Source organism: Macrobrachium rosenbergii, chromosome 37, assembly GCF_040412425.1.
Source record: "Macrobrachium rosenbergii isolate ZJJX-2024 chromosome 37, ASM4041242v1, whole genome shotgun sequence".
Taxonomy (NCBI): domain Eukaryota; kingdom Metazoa; phylum Arthropoda; class Malacostraca; order Decapoda; family Palaemonidae; genus Macrobrachium; species Macrobrachium rosenbergii.
This window is the reverse complement of record NC_089777.1, coordinates 36157117-36176709: the sequence shown is the minus strand read 5'-3', so window position 1 is coordinate 36176709 and position 19593 is coordinate 36157117. Positions and strand designations below refer to the sequence as shown.

The 19593-nt window shown below is 33.6% G+C and overlaps 1 protein-coding gene across 1 annotated transcript in view; it reads right to left on the bottom strand.

Annotated features, from left to right (window-relative positions):
* The window catches only part of LOC136825491 (peptidyl-prolyl cis-trans isomerase 1-like), a 383360-nt gene that overhangs the window by 40689 nt on the left and 323078 nt on the right, over nt 1-19593 (bottom strand). The gene's annotated exons all lie outside the window — the stretch shown is intronic.

The following is a 19593-nucleotide window of genomic DNA, read 5'->3' as shown; positions in this document are numbered from 1 at the left end:
TCTAATGCCTATGGGATGTATAATCTTAGGAGGAACAATTGTATAACTTATAAAAATTGGGAATTATTATTCGAGCGGCAGTCTACATATATATATATATATATATATATATATATATATATATATATATATATATATATATATATATATATATATATATATATATATATATATACGTACTACATACATACATAATCAATAACACAAGTTTGTGAATTCCGAAAATATACGATTAAGAATATGCAGACATAACTTTGCTTGCATAGAAAAAAGGATGGAACATTGCCCTCGAAAAGAGAGATGTTATGTATTTTCGTTTACTAAGAATGGTAAAATGAAAAGAATGTTTTAACAGTGGCCTATGCATTCGTTTCCATTATCTGGACAAGCCTACCTGATATATGAGTTTAATATTGGTCATAATTACCGATATTCTCAAGGATCCATAACATAGTAACTTTTAAATTTTCTTAAATTCTTCCAAAAACTAAAACACGGTATTTTCATGGAGTCATTTAATACTTTATAATGTGGCTATCTTTGAAACAACAGAACAATTATGTAAGTTTACCATCTATATTTGTCAAAATTCTCATTTTCTATTACTAAAACTATCCCGCCTAATGGTAAACTGAAGACTTTTGTGTAACCGTTTTCTATACTTGAAACGATTTTGAATAAAATTTCACGTTATCGGGAAGCGCAAATTCATCTCACCCACAGAATGTCATGATGTACGATTAACTAATATTTGGAGCATGGGGTGCAAACAGGCCTATCCTCAAATTTTCTAGACGCAAACTCTATTTCCTTTTGAGAGTATAAAGATGCATTTCCTTAAACATCACTACCACTGTGAGCAGAGGTACTACAAACATTTCGGACATCAGTTTTACAAATTTTTTTCAAAATCAACCTAATTTTCATGGTGTTCATTGACATAATTTATTACTGAACCCTCGATATATAAGGCAGCATCAGTTTTGGGACGCTTTCAGAGTATTTATGCCTGAATACCGAAACTCTTTCACAAAAATCCAAATAAACAGCAATTAACAGCCATATCGTATTCACTGCCAGATCACAGTTCGTTCAGGACTGGTAAAGTTATTTCAGTTTCGCGCTCTGAGACCGCAATGTTTCCTACGGCTAACCCAGTGCCGGATGAGGCATCAGAAATCATTTTCGAGATCGACGTCTATTTTCTCTCAACTTCGTGCATTCTTTGAACAGCCCAACTGTTTTTCCCTATCGTTAAATGAGGGGAAAATTGCGAGGGAAGAAATATACGGTATTAACCCGGTACGCATCCACCTTTGTCAAAGTCCAGGGTAAACTCATGCTAAGTAAAGTAGACGGCCGCACGAAGACGTCGTTTATTAATATAATTTGTCGACCACACAATACACAAATGGGTGTATATAATACTTTGATCCCCGAGGGGTTAGTACTAAACATGGCGTCCCAAGGAGCTTCCGCCATGTTTAGTACTAGCACCTCGGAGTAGGCGACAAAGGTGGATACGTACCGAGTTAATACCGAAATATACTGGGAAAGTAATACAGACTCGTGTTGGATAACTAGCGAGATCGATTTAATCTATGAAGCATCAATGTACTGAATGAGGTTTGTAATGGAAGCCAGGAGTCCTCAATATGGCTGGTCGGTTGGCCGAAAGTGCCCATACAAATCACACGCTTAAGGATGCTATCTATGTGTTTTGATTATATCTGTATTTGCACCAGGTGTAGCTTGAAGTCATATGTTACTCACATTATGTGTATGTAAAACAATACTATCATTATAAATAAAGAAAATGTCCTATCTCCCTCGATGTATAGGTGTATGTATGGGTGTATTTCATTCGGTATATACTACTGCGAATGCTTGTTTAAACCTTAGGATAAAGTATAAAGTGCAACTGATAATGCTAGCCTATGAACGTTGGTATGCTCTCATGGAGTTAATACTAGTCTAAGATTAACTGAGTTTTGGGCATCCTAAGTTATTAAAAACAAGGACATCCTAAGTTATTAAAAACACTTTTTTCTTAAGTCTAAGTTTTGCTAAATACAAAAGATTTCTCTGGTGTGTCCACGTTTCCAGATGACTAACATCAGTCATTTCATCACATAAGTTGTTTGTAAGAGGCAGATGCCCATTTTACTAGCCTAGTTGGGGCATGCTTAAATGCCAGCTGAAGTGTTCCATCCTATTCCAGAACCAAAAAGAACAATGATGAAACTGTCTGGTCAAAAGCGGATACACACGAGGAATCTAACTGTGCATTCATAAACATCCACATCTACACAAACATTCCTATACTAACATTCATATCTACTAAGTACACATACAAACTTGTAAATATTAACGCACTGACAAAGAATATGAATGCATATTTCTTGGCAAACCTGGTTTTTTGTTTCCAACAGAACAGATTATTATATTTAATACTGTAATTTGAAACAAATATTCTAAAGCAAACTGTGTTCCTCCTCAATCTTAATGTTTGGTTAAAAAATTTCTTGTAAGATATATGATGCCATGTTCAGATTTAATTGGTAGGTAGATGTTCTATTGTGAATTGTAGCTCTGGAATGGTTGTGAAAAAAAAAATAATCCTGTTATTTTCCATAGACCATGGGATATATTCTCGCATTTCATTTCCAAAACAGATAAATATATTTTTGTAAACATCGACAAGGGCTATCATGAGAGTTTCCAGTAGAGTCCGTTTCAACCTCAGGATAATGTTATGTATGATGGGAACAGATTACCTTTTTTTGTGTTAATGGTGATGCAACTTCTGTAATTACTTTGATCACGATTACTTTTTCCCTTCTGTCGAGTTTTCTAGTCGTTATTTTTCGTCTGGAGATGAAATAAAAGCGGAGACATTACTCACAATTAATCATTTATCATGGCATGAATGAAAAACAGATAGTTTTAAAGGACCTTCGTCTGAAATTTCTTCAAAAAAGGAATTTAGAACAACGTTACAGTAACAGCAACATACATATGTATATTCATAAAGCTCTTGACTTTTCAACAAGAAAAATGGCAAAATAAGCAGTTCGTCCTGACTGATAAGAAGAAGAAGGAAAAAAGAAGGACAAAGAGAAGTGGAAAGACCATAAATGATAAACTGACCACATCTAATTAAAATATTGGCTAGAAAGACTTATTAAGAAACAGGACGAAAAATAAACATTATTACCTGTTTATGAAATCTTGATCATTTGTTGCAACGCCAAATTACTTAAAATAATCCTGTTGTTTTGTAAAGAAAAAAAAAAAGCCTGCCTTTTTAAAAGTTTAATTAACTCGATGTTTTGTTCTTTACGAATATTCTCCATGATCTGTAAACAAATAATTACGCTTGCTGTATGTAAACCACAGGTATATACGCTTTGAACGTTTGGCTCTATTTCCTGTACGAGTAATTCGTTATATGATGATTCTAACTGTATGCTGTGTGTTGCAAATATATATATATATATATATATATATATATATATATATATAAATATATATATATATATATATATATATATATATATATATATATATATATATATATATATATATATATATATACATATATATATATATATATATATATATATATATATATATATATTATATATATATATTTTATATATATATATATATATATATATATATATATATATATATATATATATATATATAATGTTTATACGTGTTTACATATTCGTGAGTTTATAAATATATATTATGTAGAGAGTCTATATATATATACGTCATTAACAAGGATATTTTATTGTAATCTTTTGGAAGCCATCGTAACTAAATGATTCTTAAAATAAAGTATTTTTATAACTATTAAGTGGTATTACTTAAATCACCAAATAGTGTCGGAATAACTTACTAATTAACTAATAATGTTCGTTTTAAGTCTTGTATAGTTTATTTTTGCCGCAGTCGTTTACGTGAAAATAACAACAGAAAAATTAAGAAACTGTATTCTGACGGTTTCACAAAAAAACTTAACATATAACAAGATCAATCAGAGGTCGGTAAAACGCTTGGCTTTAATATCAACATACGTTAGTTCTAGTAAAAGAAAAACAGTGCTAGTTTGAGTCTGCACAAAAAGAAAAAGGGGACGTTAGTTCGAGTCTTCAGCGAGGGGGGAGGGGGCGGGTGGCAGTAAAGGGAGTTATTCCCCTAATGCTGAACCCCGGTCTAATAAACAATGGTCGACCGAAAAAGAATTTTTTTTCAAGCTTTATGAGTACTTGCAACAACCTTAACTGTCTGGAGCAAGTGTCAGTGACAACGCAGAGCCCCGTAACAATGAAGTCAGCACAAGTAAGTAGGAGAGTCCAGAACCCAGCAACTACGCCTTTCACTCCACAGAATAAAAGAAATAAAACCTTCAATATTACTTCTGGGTTTCGATCGTCTCATTTAGTTTCTTGTCGAAAACGAATCGTTTAACATTAGACTACGAGAGGTCTTTGGCTTTGCAGTTATCCCTGTATCATACGAAATGGCAAAATATAAGTGATATCTCAACAAGTTTCTGGGAAAAGGCGAAAATTCCCTGCACCCTGCACATGCTGGAACGCCTTGGTGTGAAAAACCACATTTACTACTTCAAAATCGAATCTAGAAAACAACAGTAAATTAAAGAGTCAATAATATTTCAAGTGCCTCTTTTATCTGTGCAGTGGAAGATGAACTTGGTTATTGATTGACTGATTATAGCTACTGAAACTGGCGTCACAACACCTGGGTTATTGACGCCGTAATAAATTAAAATCGGAAACTAAAAATAAATAAATAAATCTGAAAGTAGTTTCATATGACAAATACACACACACACACACACACACACACACACACACACACACACACACACACATATATATATATATATATATATATATATATATATATATATAAATATATAAGGCAATAGCCACGAAAGGCCTAGCAACTACTCCGTGTTTCACTTTTCCCTTCGTGGCTATTGCCTTTATTTATACATTCGTCACGTTCCACATCTTCGTGATTCAGTTATACATACGTACATACACACACATATACAACACACACACACACACACACACATATATATATATATATATATATATATATATATATATATATATATATATATATATATATATATATATATAATATATATGTATATGTATATGTACATAATAAAAGAAACTTGAATGTTTGAATTTTTCACCTTTTGATAAGAGGTTAAACGTCTACGCCTTCAGGCAAACAGCTCGAAGTAGATTTTGATGGATTCTGATTCACGTCCTGGATTTTTCAAAAGCGCCGCCGTCAATTAACATTGCGCGTGTTTGCCAAGAGGATCAACAGTGAGTGAGTGAGTGAGGGCGGGGAAGGGGGGGACTATGCCATGATGGCTAAGAAATGTGCCTGTCTGATTTCTTAACATCATTAAGAAAAGGTCATCCCTGATATTACTAATATTCGGTGAAAGCAGGAGAAAACCTGTTATTCTCCATCAGTTTCGAATTGATTTTTGTGAGAGAGGTGATTTAGTAAATTGTACTAAACCTCAGCAACAAGTCTGTATAATTCAATAAATACCTCTAGAGATTCATATATCCATTTATGATTTAGAAGTTAAAAATATTGTGCATCCATGGTAATTTACACCCATCTATCAAGTAAACCATGATGTATTAGAAATGTCACTCCGAATACAGTTAAAATCAAATGATAGAACGAAAACTACTCACTGAATAGAAAGAAAAATATGAAACAAAAATAGAAACAACGAATGAAAGTCCGGATGAGGTTCGGATAAAAGGAAGGACGACATATTATTCAATGGATCTCAAGTAGACTTTAACCTAAAGTCTATTAACAATACAAGAACTTAAAAAAAAAACATATCAGTCTGATATTGAATCACATGATGAACACATTACTGTTCAATTAACAGCTTAGTGGTTTCGTAACTAGACTAAACGGTAACTGAAAAAGAGAATTTGTTATGAGAGATGTTCGAATTCACAGAGGGGAAAGGATTTTAGAAGAAATACAATGATAAAATGCGTTTGTTTTTTCAGTGAAAATCAGCTTCATGTAAATTTTGTTTTATTAAAATGGCGTTGTACAAATTTTAAAAATAAAATAAATAAAAATTTGGTTAATGATTAAAAAAAAAGATGTAATTAAAATTTAATATTAACTGAAAAATGTTAAAGCAGGAAAAGAACCTGAATATAAATAATAGTTTCCTTGAACCTTCCGAATTACTGAGCATAACAAATGATTAGAGCATCCCTTAGCCAATGATAATTCACTGAAATAAAAAAGAAAAAGAGAAAGTGAAAAATGCCACGAGAGCATGGGTAATTCAGTCACATTAAAATTTCACTGGGCACCTTCCGCAAATGAATCCTGTATCAACACTTACAGTCTTAATAAATAAATAAAAAAAATGGAATTTAAGAAAAGAAATGACAAAAAGGAAAAGAAGTATTTAATTTAATTTCGCTTTCACTTACAGCATTCTGCTAATGAATTCTATTTCAAACTTTATAATTTAGATAAAGAAACTGGAAAAAAACAAAATAACTTGAAAAGGATGTATCAAAATTAAACTAAATTTGACTTTCACTTAGATCCTACGTTAACTAATCATAAATTAAGAAAAAAGAATAAAACTGACAAAAGAATAAAAAAAAAAAAAACGAAAAGGAACATGAAAATTCAATTATTTTAGCCCTCATTGTAATTAACATTAAAAATAAAAAAGAAAAAAACGCGCCGAAGTTCTTCGGCGCTTATCGAGTTTTCTGTATGAGCCGCGGCCCATGAATGTTTCAGGCACGGCCCGGTGGTGGCCTGTCCTATAGCGTTGCCAGACGCATGATTATGGTTAACTTTAACCTTAAATAAAATAAAAACTACTGAGGCTAGAGGGCTGCAATTTGGTGTGTTCGATGATTGGAGGGTGAATGACCAACACAACAATTTGCAGTACTCTAGCCTCAGTAGTTTTTAAAATCTGAGGGCGGACGGGCAGATAAAAAGCCGTCTCAAAAGTTTTCTTTTGCGGAAAACTACATAGGACGAACAAGTAAAGAAATAATAAAGAAATAACGTACTTATAATGGAATCGCATTAAGCTTTCACTAAGGACCTTACACTAACGAAATGAATGTCCAAAGCCTGACGGAAGCTGGAGAATTTATGATTCTTAAACACGATACTTAACGGTTAAAGCATCTTTTTCTGACAGTATTTCGCCAATGAAGCGAGTACTGGAAATCATTACTTAAGAGAAAATAATATAAAATAAAAAATTAAACGGCAAAAAGGAAAATTCAGTCGAATTAAAATTTCACTGAGGACATTCGCACGCGTTTACTTCCACACACACACACACACACACAACATATACATATACATATATAAATTATTTATCATATATACATATATATATATAAATATATATGTATGTATCACATCACCATGATTCATATATATCATAAATTTTAATGACTTCGCTCATCAGGAAATAATATATTTTCATATATGTTACCCAGGTAATAAGTACTTTCAACCAACGAAGGACAGGAACTCAGGACTACAGGGACGGCAACTAAAAATTCCCCTTCGGTAACATATATATGCCCACTAGGCAATACAAGTCTAAAAGATATATGGAACCTGATAACTGACTGCACCCAGGTCTTTCAATTGAAAAGCCTGCCCACTAGGCAAGTCTGAAAGAAGCTGGAACCAGAGAGCAACTTTTACCTGGGCCTAACTGCTTGCAGACTTTTTCCGACTCAGCAATGACCCAATTCACAGCATTTTATTCGAATTATCCCTTCTGAGTGAATAAGATAGAAATAATCAACACACAATCACGTGTGGAAAAGAAATAAATTTCTGACTCACATCAGGATCGAACCCAGGTCTTTCAATTGAAAGGCAAGGGCGCTGACCACTAGGTCATACAAGTCTAAAAGCAGCTGGAACCTGAGAGCAACTGCACCCAAGGAATTACCTGGCCAAGCTAAATGCTTGCATACCAGCGAGTTTTCCCCAACTTCCCCACTCAAGCAATGACTTTTAGACTTCTATGGCCTAGTGGGCAGCGCCCTTGCCTTTCAGTTGAAAGACCTGGGTTCGATCTGAATGTGAGTCAGAAATTTAATTCTGTTCAACACGTGATTGTGTGTTGATTATTTCTATACACACACACACATATATATATATATATATATATATATATATATATATATATATATATATATACCTCACTTCAGCCAGATACCTGAACTCTCATAACAATAAGAATTACGACTGAGTACTCTAAAGGTAACAGTGATCCCTTAAAAAACTTATTAATTATGTGAAAAATCAAACTAAGTTTATCAAAATTAGTGTGAGGTATCCACTATTAAACAAGAAATATACTAGAGTAAAAGGACATCACTCCATCAAAACAACTCTAACTGTTTCCCTGGTCTTAATTCACTTCAGCAAAACTAATGGAAAAAAACATGTTTATCACTTTGCCTTATGCACACAATTAATCCTATTCACTGGTGGTCAACAAATGAAACACTTTTTTTTATTTTAAATACGAAATTTTATTGTTAAATTCAAAATTTATAATTAGAATTCACAATCTAAAAAAATTTACTATTACTTGAAAACAACACAAAATTTAATTAATTCTTGAGTTAAATTATTAAACAAAATTAAATCACAAAACTTTAATTTACCAAGAAATTACATTAATCAAGCAAAATTTAAACTATCAAGAATTACTTATGATTTGAAAAGAAAATCTTAATAAATGAAAATTAAATCAAGTATGCAATGTTAAATTATTAAGAAATATTTTAAATGCTAAGTAAATAAATATTAAATCACCAACACAAGAAATGTGCAAAATATTAAGAGATTGCAAACACAAGAACACACAAAAATACACAAAAGATTTATCAATAATAATTTCACTAAGGCAAGAATTCTCTCAAATACACCTTATTATACCATGGTAAGGTTTTCAGAAGCTTGTGAAAACCTTTGCAAAATCCACAAAACACACTTTTTATCGGGCGCCGTTACGAATTTTTACACTTTTCCTACACTCAGATCTCGAAAGCTATATTTAATACCAGTGAGCACAAATATATTACGCTAATATTATTCTCTTTTTAAGAAATACGGAGAGGGAGAGAGTGAACACAACTGAATGGTCTCTGAAATAAGAATGAAAAACTCTGAGGATTCCAGTAGCACATGAAATACTCAAGTGACGTCATTAAAGCATTTTAGGTGAGAGATACATAAATTCTAGAAGAAAGATGATGTACTTGAACGCAATGAGGGCAATACTTGTTCGTCTTTACTCTTAAAAGGTCATACATGACCAGAGCAATGTACGTAACATTACAAAACATGATGCAATCGAGCATGAGGTCTTACTCTCAAAAATACACGTCTTCTTCTCGTATGAGACAAAGCTTTTACAGAAATCGTAACACGATCAAACAGACTGCGGCTGGGTAACTATGACTGGCATGTTTTGAAAACAAAACGAAAACCCCGAGTTGATTTCAGAAAGAATCAACAATTGTTATCTCGCCTGTCATCGCGTTATCTTTTGCGATAACAGCTGAAGTGAAACAACCCTTCACTAGGACACACACACGTGTTCTTTTGAGATCTGGTACCACTAAATATGATATTTCAATAATCATTATCATTACACATAATACATGATAAACAGAAGAGCTCATATATCAAAGCTATGGGAGGATATACATATTACAAGGCAGCATCATGAATATATATATATATATATATATATATATATATATATATATATATATATATATATATATATATATATATATATATATATATATATATAATGAATAGTATATCAAATCTAGAATGTAAACAAAAACAGAAAAAACTACAGAAAAAAAGAAAAACTTGAAAAAGAAAATTAAATAAAATTAAATTTTCACTGAAGATCCTTCGTCGATGATAATTCAGTTCATACAATTTGTAAATTAAGAGATACTGGCAAAATAATAAAAAAAGGAAAAATGAAAACTCAATTGAATTAAGCTACTATAATTAAGTGTTATCATTATTGTTCTACCGTCTAAATTAGCTGAAACATTTTATGGTCATACTTATCTAAACAACTGTTGTAATTGTAGTTATTATCATCATTACCGCCATCACATAACTATTTGCTGTAGTTTTAAGAATAACAACAACCTTAACAGTGGCAATGGATGTAGTTATAGAAGTAGAAGTGATCTGAAAACAACAGCAGTTTTAAGGATTATAACAACATTAACAGAGGTAATGGAAGTTGTTATAGAAGTAGAAGTGATCTAAAAACAACAGCAAACGTAGAAGGTATATCGAAAAAGACGGCCTTACGAACTGACCAATGGCAACAGTCGTAGTATTAATAAACATATGAAATTCGTAAAAGCAACACAATAAAGGTTCAACAGACTTTGCTCTGATGCAAACTGAGAAAAGCTTTTAATTCAAATGCAAATGAAAAAAAAAAAGAGAGGATCAGGCAAAGAAAAAAAGGAGGAGATAACGGAATTATAATGCAATCGAATTAAGCTTTCACATTTGCTAACGAACTGAATATTTGAAGGAGGCTGACGGAAGAAGCTGAAGAATTTATGAATCCGACTCGTCGCCATCTCGACGTCTTCGCATATTCAGCATCCCACAATGGGCCACGTCAACAATATTTTGGAAACCTTGAAGGATACCGTCTTAGAACTCCGTTATATGAACCACAGGGAAGAATGACAGAAATTTCAGGCCGCCTTGAACTGTAGATTAAAATGACTAACTGACAGGAGAAAAAAGAAAAACAAATTAGTCAGATCTGTGAACCTGGGAGATATCTAGACTATGCCATGTCTGTTTTTGTTCTGTTTTCTAAAGGCCTCTAGAATTCGTCTGAATTCATTCAGGGTGTTCAACGGAATTCAGAAGTATTCAAGTCTACAGTTCCTCGTTGGACTGGTCGGTACCGTTTTCGGCTAGCACGCTGCAGGGCCCGCGCTCGAATCTCCGACCGGCCAATGAAGAATTAGAGGAATCCACTTTTGGTGATAGAAATTAATTTCTCGCTATAATGTGGTTCGGATTCCACAATAAACTGTAGGTCCTGTTGCTAGGTAACCAATCGGTTCTTAGCCACGTAGAATAAGTCTAATCCTTCGGGCCAGCCCTAGGAGAGCTGTTAATCAGCTCAGTCGTCTGTTTAAACTAAGGTATACTTAACTTCTAAGATTTTAGGAAAAACTCGTTTTATTATATTTATAACAGTATATATATATATATATATATATATATATATATATATATATATATATATATATATATATATATATATATATATATATATACATATATATATATATATATATATATATATATATATATATATATATATATATATATATATATATATATATATTCATCCAATACCACAATGGTCCTGTGGCATATACCGTATATATAGTATATAGGAAGCGCTCTCAGGAATACGTGAAAGAATCTTTCCATTCACCTTTTCCTGCAGAGTGCTACATATATATATATATATATATATATATATATATATATATATATATATATATATATAGATAGATAGATAGATAGAATAAAATGACTAACTGACAGAAAAAAAAATGAGTCAAATCTGTGAACATGGGAGATATCTAGACTATGCCATGTTTATTTTAGAACTCCTGATGGACAGAATGCTTTAGAATTCCGTTACGTGTACCTAAAAATAAGAGAAATTTCTAGTAGCATAAGAAAGAAGAATAAAATGCACTAATATACTTTTGAAATCGTAGCTATCAGAATACCTTAGAATTCCATTACAAGTAACGAAATAATGACAAAAATTTTATGTACCTGATACATATATAAGAAAACAGTCATAAGAAAATAAAGTGGATATCTATTTATGTCTATATATATATATATATATATATATATATATATATATATATATATATATATATATATATATATATATATATATATATATATATATGATATATATATATATATATATATATATATATATATATATATATATATATATATATATATATATATATATATATATATATATATATATAGACATAAACAGATAAAATGCACTAATATACTTTTGAAATCATAGCAATCAGAATACCTTAGAATTCCATTACAAGTAAAGAAATAATGACAAAAATTTTATGTACCTGATAAATATATATGAAAACAGTCATAAAAAAAAATAAAGTGGATATCTATTTATGTCTATATATATAATATATACCCACATACACATATATATTATATACGTATCTATCTATCTATCTATCTATCTATCTATATTTATATATATGTGTGTGTACATTAAAACGAGTTTTTGCAAAACCTTACAGACTTGAATATTTCTGAATTCCGTTGAACGCCCTGAATGAATTCAGACGAACTCTAAAGGCCTTTAGAAAATATTATAAAAATCTTAACCAGTTAAAAGAGAAAAATAAAATCAAAGCAGTGAGCTTCAAAACATCCTTGGGCGAGATTTAAAATGGTGCAACGACTACTTCAGCAATAATAATATAAACCACATTTCAAAGACGACCGCATTTCCAAATACTGCAGAGACAACATCCAGAAAAACAACGCAAGCAGCAAAAAAAAAAAAAAAAAAAAACCACTTCAAGAATTAAGTTATTTATGAAAGGTTCAGACTGCACAACACACCGGCGGCATCCTTTCACATATTTCAGAGGCGATAATCGCATGACGAACGACAAGTAACAACAGCAAAGAAAGTCCCCAGTGTTGCCAATTAGCATTGCGAATGAAATTCGACCAGCAAAAACATACGGCACAGATCGCATTTCACGAGCGCATGCGCGAGCACAATTAGGAGCTGGAACGTACAGCCCATGCATGCAGATTGCATTACACACCTGTACAGACATACAGGTCAGGAACATCTGTACAGGCGTGAGGTCACTCGAAGATCTAATTCCGTATTAGAGAAAGCGCGATCGGAATGGAGAATGTGGCCACGGTCCGGTTGAGAAAGTGATAAAATCGGTAGCATCACCTGATTATCATAACTTGAATTGTTTGAATATTACTAGATTTGATACGGGATGAAACATGATTTTCGTAGAGATTTACCTGCAGACTCGCCAGAACAGTGTCTCGGTTCTACCCCTCCAGGGGTGGCGGGTTATTTCATCAGAGAGAGAGAGAGAGAGAGAGAGAGAGAGAGAGAGAGAGAGAGAGATTAGAAATGTTTGAATATTATGAGATATGATAAGGGGATAATTTATTTTTTCCAAGGTAGAAAGAGAAAAAGACAGACAAACAGTCGGTAGTATCATACGATTATTGTAATTGTAAATGTCTGAATAGCATGCGACTTGATAAGGGGATAAAATACTATATTCGGTGAAAAGAAAAGAAAGGCAAATAGTCGTTATTTCTGTGTGATACTAACAGTTGCACATGTCTGGATATTTTAATGGAAAATATATTTAATCTTTTAATTAGTCTTGCTGAGTAGTGGACTACATTGCCTCAATATTTGATGTTTTAGATATTAACACTTAATTGAGTACGGTCTCCCATGGCCCTATACCCATCTTGACAAGAACTGATATTTATTTTTACGATTACACACAGGCATATATACTTGCCCTTACTCACAATCATTTACATTCAATTATTAATGAAAAGAAATGCACGAATCTGAAATTAAGCTTTCGAAATGAATCCTGTGCCATATATGACGAAACCGATGTATCTAAACTTGATGTATCGAAATCTACATATATAAAAGTGAATGTTTATATGTTTGTCCTCTACAAAAATCTGAACCGCTTGACAGAAGCAGACAAAATTTGGCACACGGCCCACATGTGACCCCAGGAAGCTTTATACCTAAAAATCAAACCTCTACCACCGTGACAGACGTCAAACAGACAAACTGAATTAAATTTTCGTTTTTATCAATTCCGTCAGGTTTTCCTTCACATGCTTTACGGATTTATGGTAATTTTTCGCCTGAGCAATCCAGGTTTCCTTCCAGGCATTGTCAGACATATGATTAACCGGCAACAATAAATCCCCTATAACATCAGTTTTTTATCAGAATTTACGTGAATTCTAATCATAATATATGATAATTATTACTATAATTGTTAATTACCTCGATAAAATCAACATTGAAAAACCTATATCGGTAATTTCTAACTAAGGTGTACTTACTTATCAAGTAGAGATTCGCTTTCTGCAGCTGAGAACGACTTCCCCATCCACGCATTCATAGTAGCTGCTGGCTAAGCCCAATGTGCAAGGTATCACCGAAGGTATGAATTACCCAGGTGGATATAGTAACCTTATACTTAATGCTACATTTATGAATTTGTTGTCAATGTAAAGATAATGATTTGTAATTTATTATACTACGTTAAAAACATCCCTAAAACTAACATGAAGTATACGTATCATGAGCTGAAGTTAGCTGTATTGGAAAATGTTTTGCCACTTTTTCCTTAATCTGCTGCGGCAATTCACTTAATAATAGGAAAGAAGCAAAAAGGCGTAACAGAGTACTGTAGTCCAAATATTTCTTATTAAAAAAAGACGTATATTCCCATACAGTATTAATGATGAGTTTGAATCAGAACCTGGGGGTTGGTTCAGTTTTTTTTATGAAATAGACAGTGAAGTTTACTTTCATTATAGTAACACCTATCATAAAAAGCCAGGACATTGGCCTAGGCCTATACCAAATTGTCTGTGCCACATGGAAATATTGTTTTAAATTTTTATTATATGATTTGGACTCATAAAAACCTACAAATAGTGCTGACAGGTCTAACAATGAAATGAATTAGGCCGATACAAAATTTATTCATCTTCTGATCAAAGTGGCTGAGATCCTTCCTAGATGAAATCCAGCAACAAACTGTCACGAAATCGTTGCTTACCCATCCACACATGCAATTACCTGTCAGTCGGTTGGAAAAACTTTAGGTAATTCCATTAGTTCAACCGTTCTAGTAAGTGGACTGACTCCGCCCACAAACTGTCGTCTACATGAAAGTTTTAACATCAGTTTCGATGAACCGACACAAGAAATGACAGGTAAACCCGATAGTGAATATCCGGCCTAAAGTTACTGAATTCTCTGATAGTGAATGGGTGTGTTGAGAGAGAGAGAGAGAGAGAGAGAGAGAGAGAGAGAGAGAGAGAGAGAGAGAGAGCCTATTGATTGTCATTCAGTTTTCCCAGGCAATGCTAGGTTTGTCAGCTAGTGTACAATAAACTAAAATAAATAATATAAGAAATCCATGTATCTAAAATTAATGTACTGAAATGAATTGTGTATCTAAAATCAATGGCGTTTTTAAGAAGGAAAGTTGAATTTTTTTATGGAGCTGAATACAAACAGAGCTAAATATTTCTCTGTGATCCTATGAAGCAACGTAAAAATGAATACATAAAGAAACTTTACGTATTCATTTAAAATGTTTCATGAAAGCCAATTAGCTAAAGCTTTTGCCAATTTGATTTCGAATTAGCACTTAATGATGAAATCTAGCAAGCTAGTATAAATAAGCGTTATCATTATTGCCCTACCCTCATTGGTTGAATATTTTATGGTAATACTTTTCTAAGCAACCGTAGTAGTTGTAGTTATCCTCATTACCCTCATCAAATAATTATTTGCAGTAGTTTTAAAAATTAAATAACAGCATTAACAGAGGTAATGGCAGTAGTGATAGAAGCACAAGTGATCCAAAAACAGCAGCAACCGTAGAAGGTATACCGAAAAAGACGGGACGGCCTTACGAACTGACCAATGGCAAAAGTCGTAGTAATGATCATAAACATATGAGAATCGTAAAAGCAACACAATAAAAGGTTCAACGGAGCAGAGGACGATAAGGAGAAATTCAATCAGACGATACCTGTACTGAAAGTTAGCTCAAAAATGCCCTACCTTTATATCTTGATTATAAACCCGAGGAGGTGTGATATTAAGGCCTCTTACTATAACCGTAATGATACGCCTTCGTTGTATGAAGCCCGATTCTGGCGTGCACCGAAAGGGCCCTGGAAGCGAAGATGAGCTTACGGGCAAGAGGCGGGTTGGATGGGAATGGGGGCTATTGCTTTCGGTGGGCACCAGGGGGTTGGGAGGCAATGGAAATCTATTGAATTTCTATTTATCAAAGTGCACAGGAGAGAGAAAAATGGTGGCTTAATAGCAAGCTGAGGAAATGATTCTTTTACCGTTTTCATTAAGTTTTTCCTTCGATTCGCCATTACTTTTAAAGGTGGCCTAGATTGTGTTTCAATTACTGGCCGATGATGGTTTACCGAACTCATGGCTATTTGAAAGAGAGATACCGCATGATGTCCTCCAAGATAAAACGGAGATAAAACAACATGGGTCAGATAAAATCGGCTGTTACAGAAAATAAATGCTAAATGGAAAAAAAGTTGATAGCAAACATATGACTCGACATAAAAAGAAGATTAAAGAAAGAAGATACCCGAGAGATAAAAAAAATAGCCTTCGAGCCCTGATTGAATAAACAGAAGGGGATCCTATTTATCAATCACATTCACCTTGTAACACCTCGATTCTCTCTGCCGGACCTGTTTTTATTTATCATACGCGGATGTAAACAACAGGAGGAGGGCGAGTGCCCAGTGGTCACGACTGCCCAGCAGCAAGTAAACTACAAACGGTGGCGACAAGGATAATTAATTGGTATACCCTCTCTCTCTCTCTCTCTCTCTCTCTCTCTCTCTCTCTCTCTCTCTCTCTCTCTCTCTCTCAGAATAGCTTCCACTAAAACGAAGGAGGGGAAAAAACTTGGCGTGTCTCTCCCTCTCTCTCTCTCTCTCTTACACATCCGAATGTTCTAATAGAGCATATGCATCAACGAATTAGTAAAAGGGGGCGCAAAATGAAAAAAACAAATAGCGTTTCTCTCTCTTTCTCTTTCTCTCTCTCTCTCTCTTGCAGCCTTTCTTTTTTTTCCTTCCCCCCCTCCTTTCTCTCTCTCATTTCCTACGGGTACCCATTAGATCACAATGGCATACCAACGCCGAAAAATGCGGCGAGACTTAAATGGAAACATCTGCTTATTATCTGCGATCGTGTCCTTAAGGAGAGTGTTTTGTACCTTCATAAAATCAATCAGGGTACCTTCATGCCTTATCGAGTTTAACGACTTGTTTAATATGATACTTTGTCGCTTGAGGGTGTCCAGTTAGCTCTGCGTGTGGAGTACGAAGGGATCGTTTCTTAGCTTCTGGGGGTGGCAATAATAATTATTAAACTATACGAAAAAGTGGATGATGAAAAATATTCAAAATATGGGAACGATAATAATAATCCCATAAAAGACCTACAAGCACCTGAATGTTACGAAGTCCTCTGAGTCCTCTTGACTTACTGTACACAAGCTATGCTGGGACATTCAATTATTGCTATATTATTTGAGTCTTATGCCAGAATTAAAATAATTTTATACTTGTAATGTTATTAACCTTTAGTGTAATGGTTTAATCGTAATACCGAATATTAATGTCAAAATTAGCTCAAAGTATAAACCATCACTAAAAATTAAGTTTGTTTATAATGTCATCCAAATAATTATTTTTCTATTAAGTCTAGATAACTGTACATAACAGAAACCAGAGAACCTTCAATTAATCGATCCATCAAAGAAAGAATACCCAGGAAGAGGAATTACATACACTTGTTTAATTCAGACAGATTCTGAGCTCATGGTCAACTATGAGGCAACTCAGATCATCTTTCCAAATTTAAAACTAGCACTATCGGTGTACTAACCGGCATTTAAGGGTTAGTCTTATCATAAGCAGTTTAACCAGAACACTGAGCCACTTTTCTAAATTCTGCAATGATTGGCTGAAAAATTCTTCTTGAAAGGAAGGTGGAAATTGGAAATCCAGTATCTTGGCCCAAAAGGACGTTGAAAAGAAGTTTTCGTTTTTCATACACTGCTCCACACTACGCATATTGTTGGCAGTTGCACTTTATAAGGCCGTAACGGCTAAGCCCTGCTACTGGTTATTTATAAGACCGTCACTCAATTCTATTCTGAGCTATGAAGAATTAATCTGGTTTTTTGATCGGTTCCTTGACTAGGGGAAAATAATGACTGCTCAGAAGATGGAACTTTGGATCATTTGAATTTGGACGAGAGAGAGAGAGAGAGAGAGAGAGAGAGAGAGAGAGAGAGAGAGAGAGAGAGAGAGAGAGAGAGAGAGAGAGAGAGAGTACTTACAACGAGCTTTACAATACTCAACAAGGGTACCAACAGGAGTCGTCCACCCAATACTGCACATCAGTAATAATAAGCCAAGTCCTCTCCATCGAAGCAAAATTTAGTACGAAAGAAAAACCTACTTCAACCAGAATATACTATTTAATTCCATTTCAGGCTGTTTCCAGTATTTAGCCCTGGACTGGTGAGCGTTGTGACTTGTGAGAAGAGAAAAGCAGCGGTCTGGTAGCATCATTACATATGGTATGAAGGTTATTTTCCTATGGACCTCTTTAATTAACTGCGTAGTTTTAAGAGGTATTTCTTAATGGTATCTACTGAATAATGATCGAGCTTTTAGAGAGTCAGAAAAATATAAGGAGACTGGATATGCATTCTTTTTCAGGTAATGACGCAGGTATCCGGAGCATTTCCCTTCTACATTTTGTGATGGAGTTTTTTTTTTTTGGGGGGGGGATGTTTACCTCGATGGTGGATGCACGGCGAAGATCAATGGAGATGTGCAAATGAAAGGATTTAAAAAAAGAGCAACAATGGAGTAGAAAAAATGTCTCAGATAAAAATGATATAACGTAGCCGATAAAAAGAAATATTGGCGACAACACTATATAGCCATAAATATGAATGGAATACCTAGAATTTGAGAAGCAACAAAATATTCTTAATGATTCTTCAAAATAAAAATACTTTTCGATGAGAGCAACAGTATAAAAGCGAATAATATACACAACATGGTAAGTATGTAACAAGCAACAAAACGAATCAAGTGATGATTAAAAAATTTTCGAAAGATTAAGAAATACAAAAAAGACGAGAATTTGTCACACACAAAAGGGCAGATAGACAGCCAGATAGATGGACAGCAAAAGATCAATATTTTGAAAATGTGACGAACACCAGCAAATCAAGATCCAAAATATTACTAAGGATCCAGAGAAGCCATGCCAGGCAACTGGAAAAGAATGAAAGAAATATAACCTCTTCTTATATTTCTTTAATTCTGGTAACTTGTTCCTTAGAAGGAATGAAAAGATAAGAAAACTTTATTTTACCTTCATATATTTCGACATCGAATAACCCCCCACATACTTTGACACCACACTCAAGTTGATGGTTTACAACTCACAGCACCTCTGTAACGCAGGGATCGATTCCCAACCTGTGGTATGTATAATTA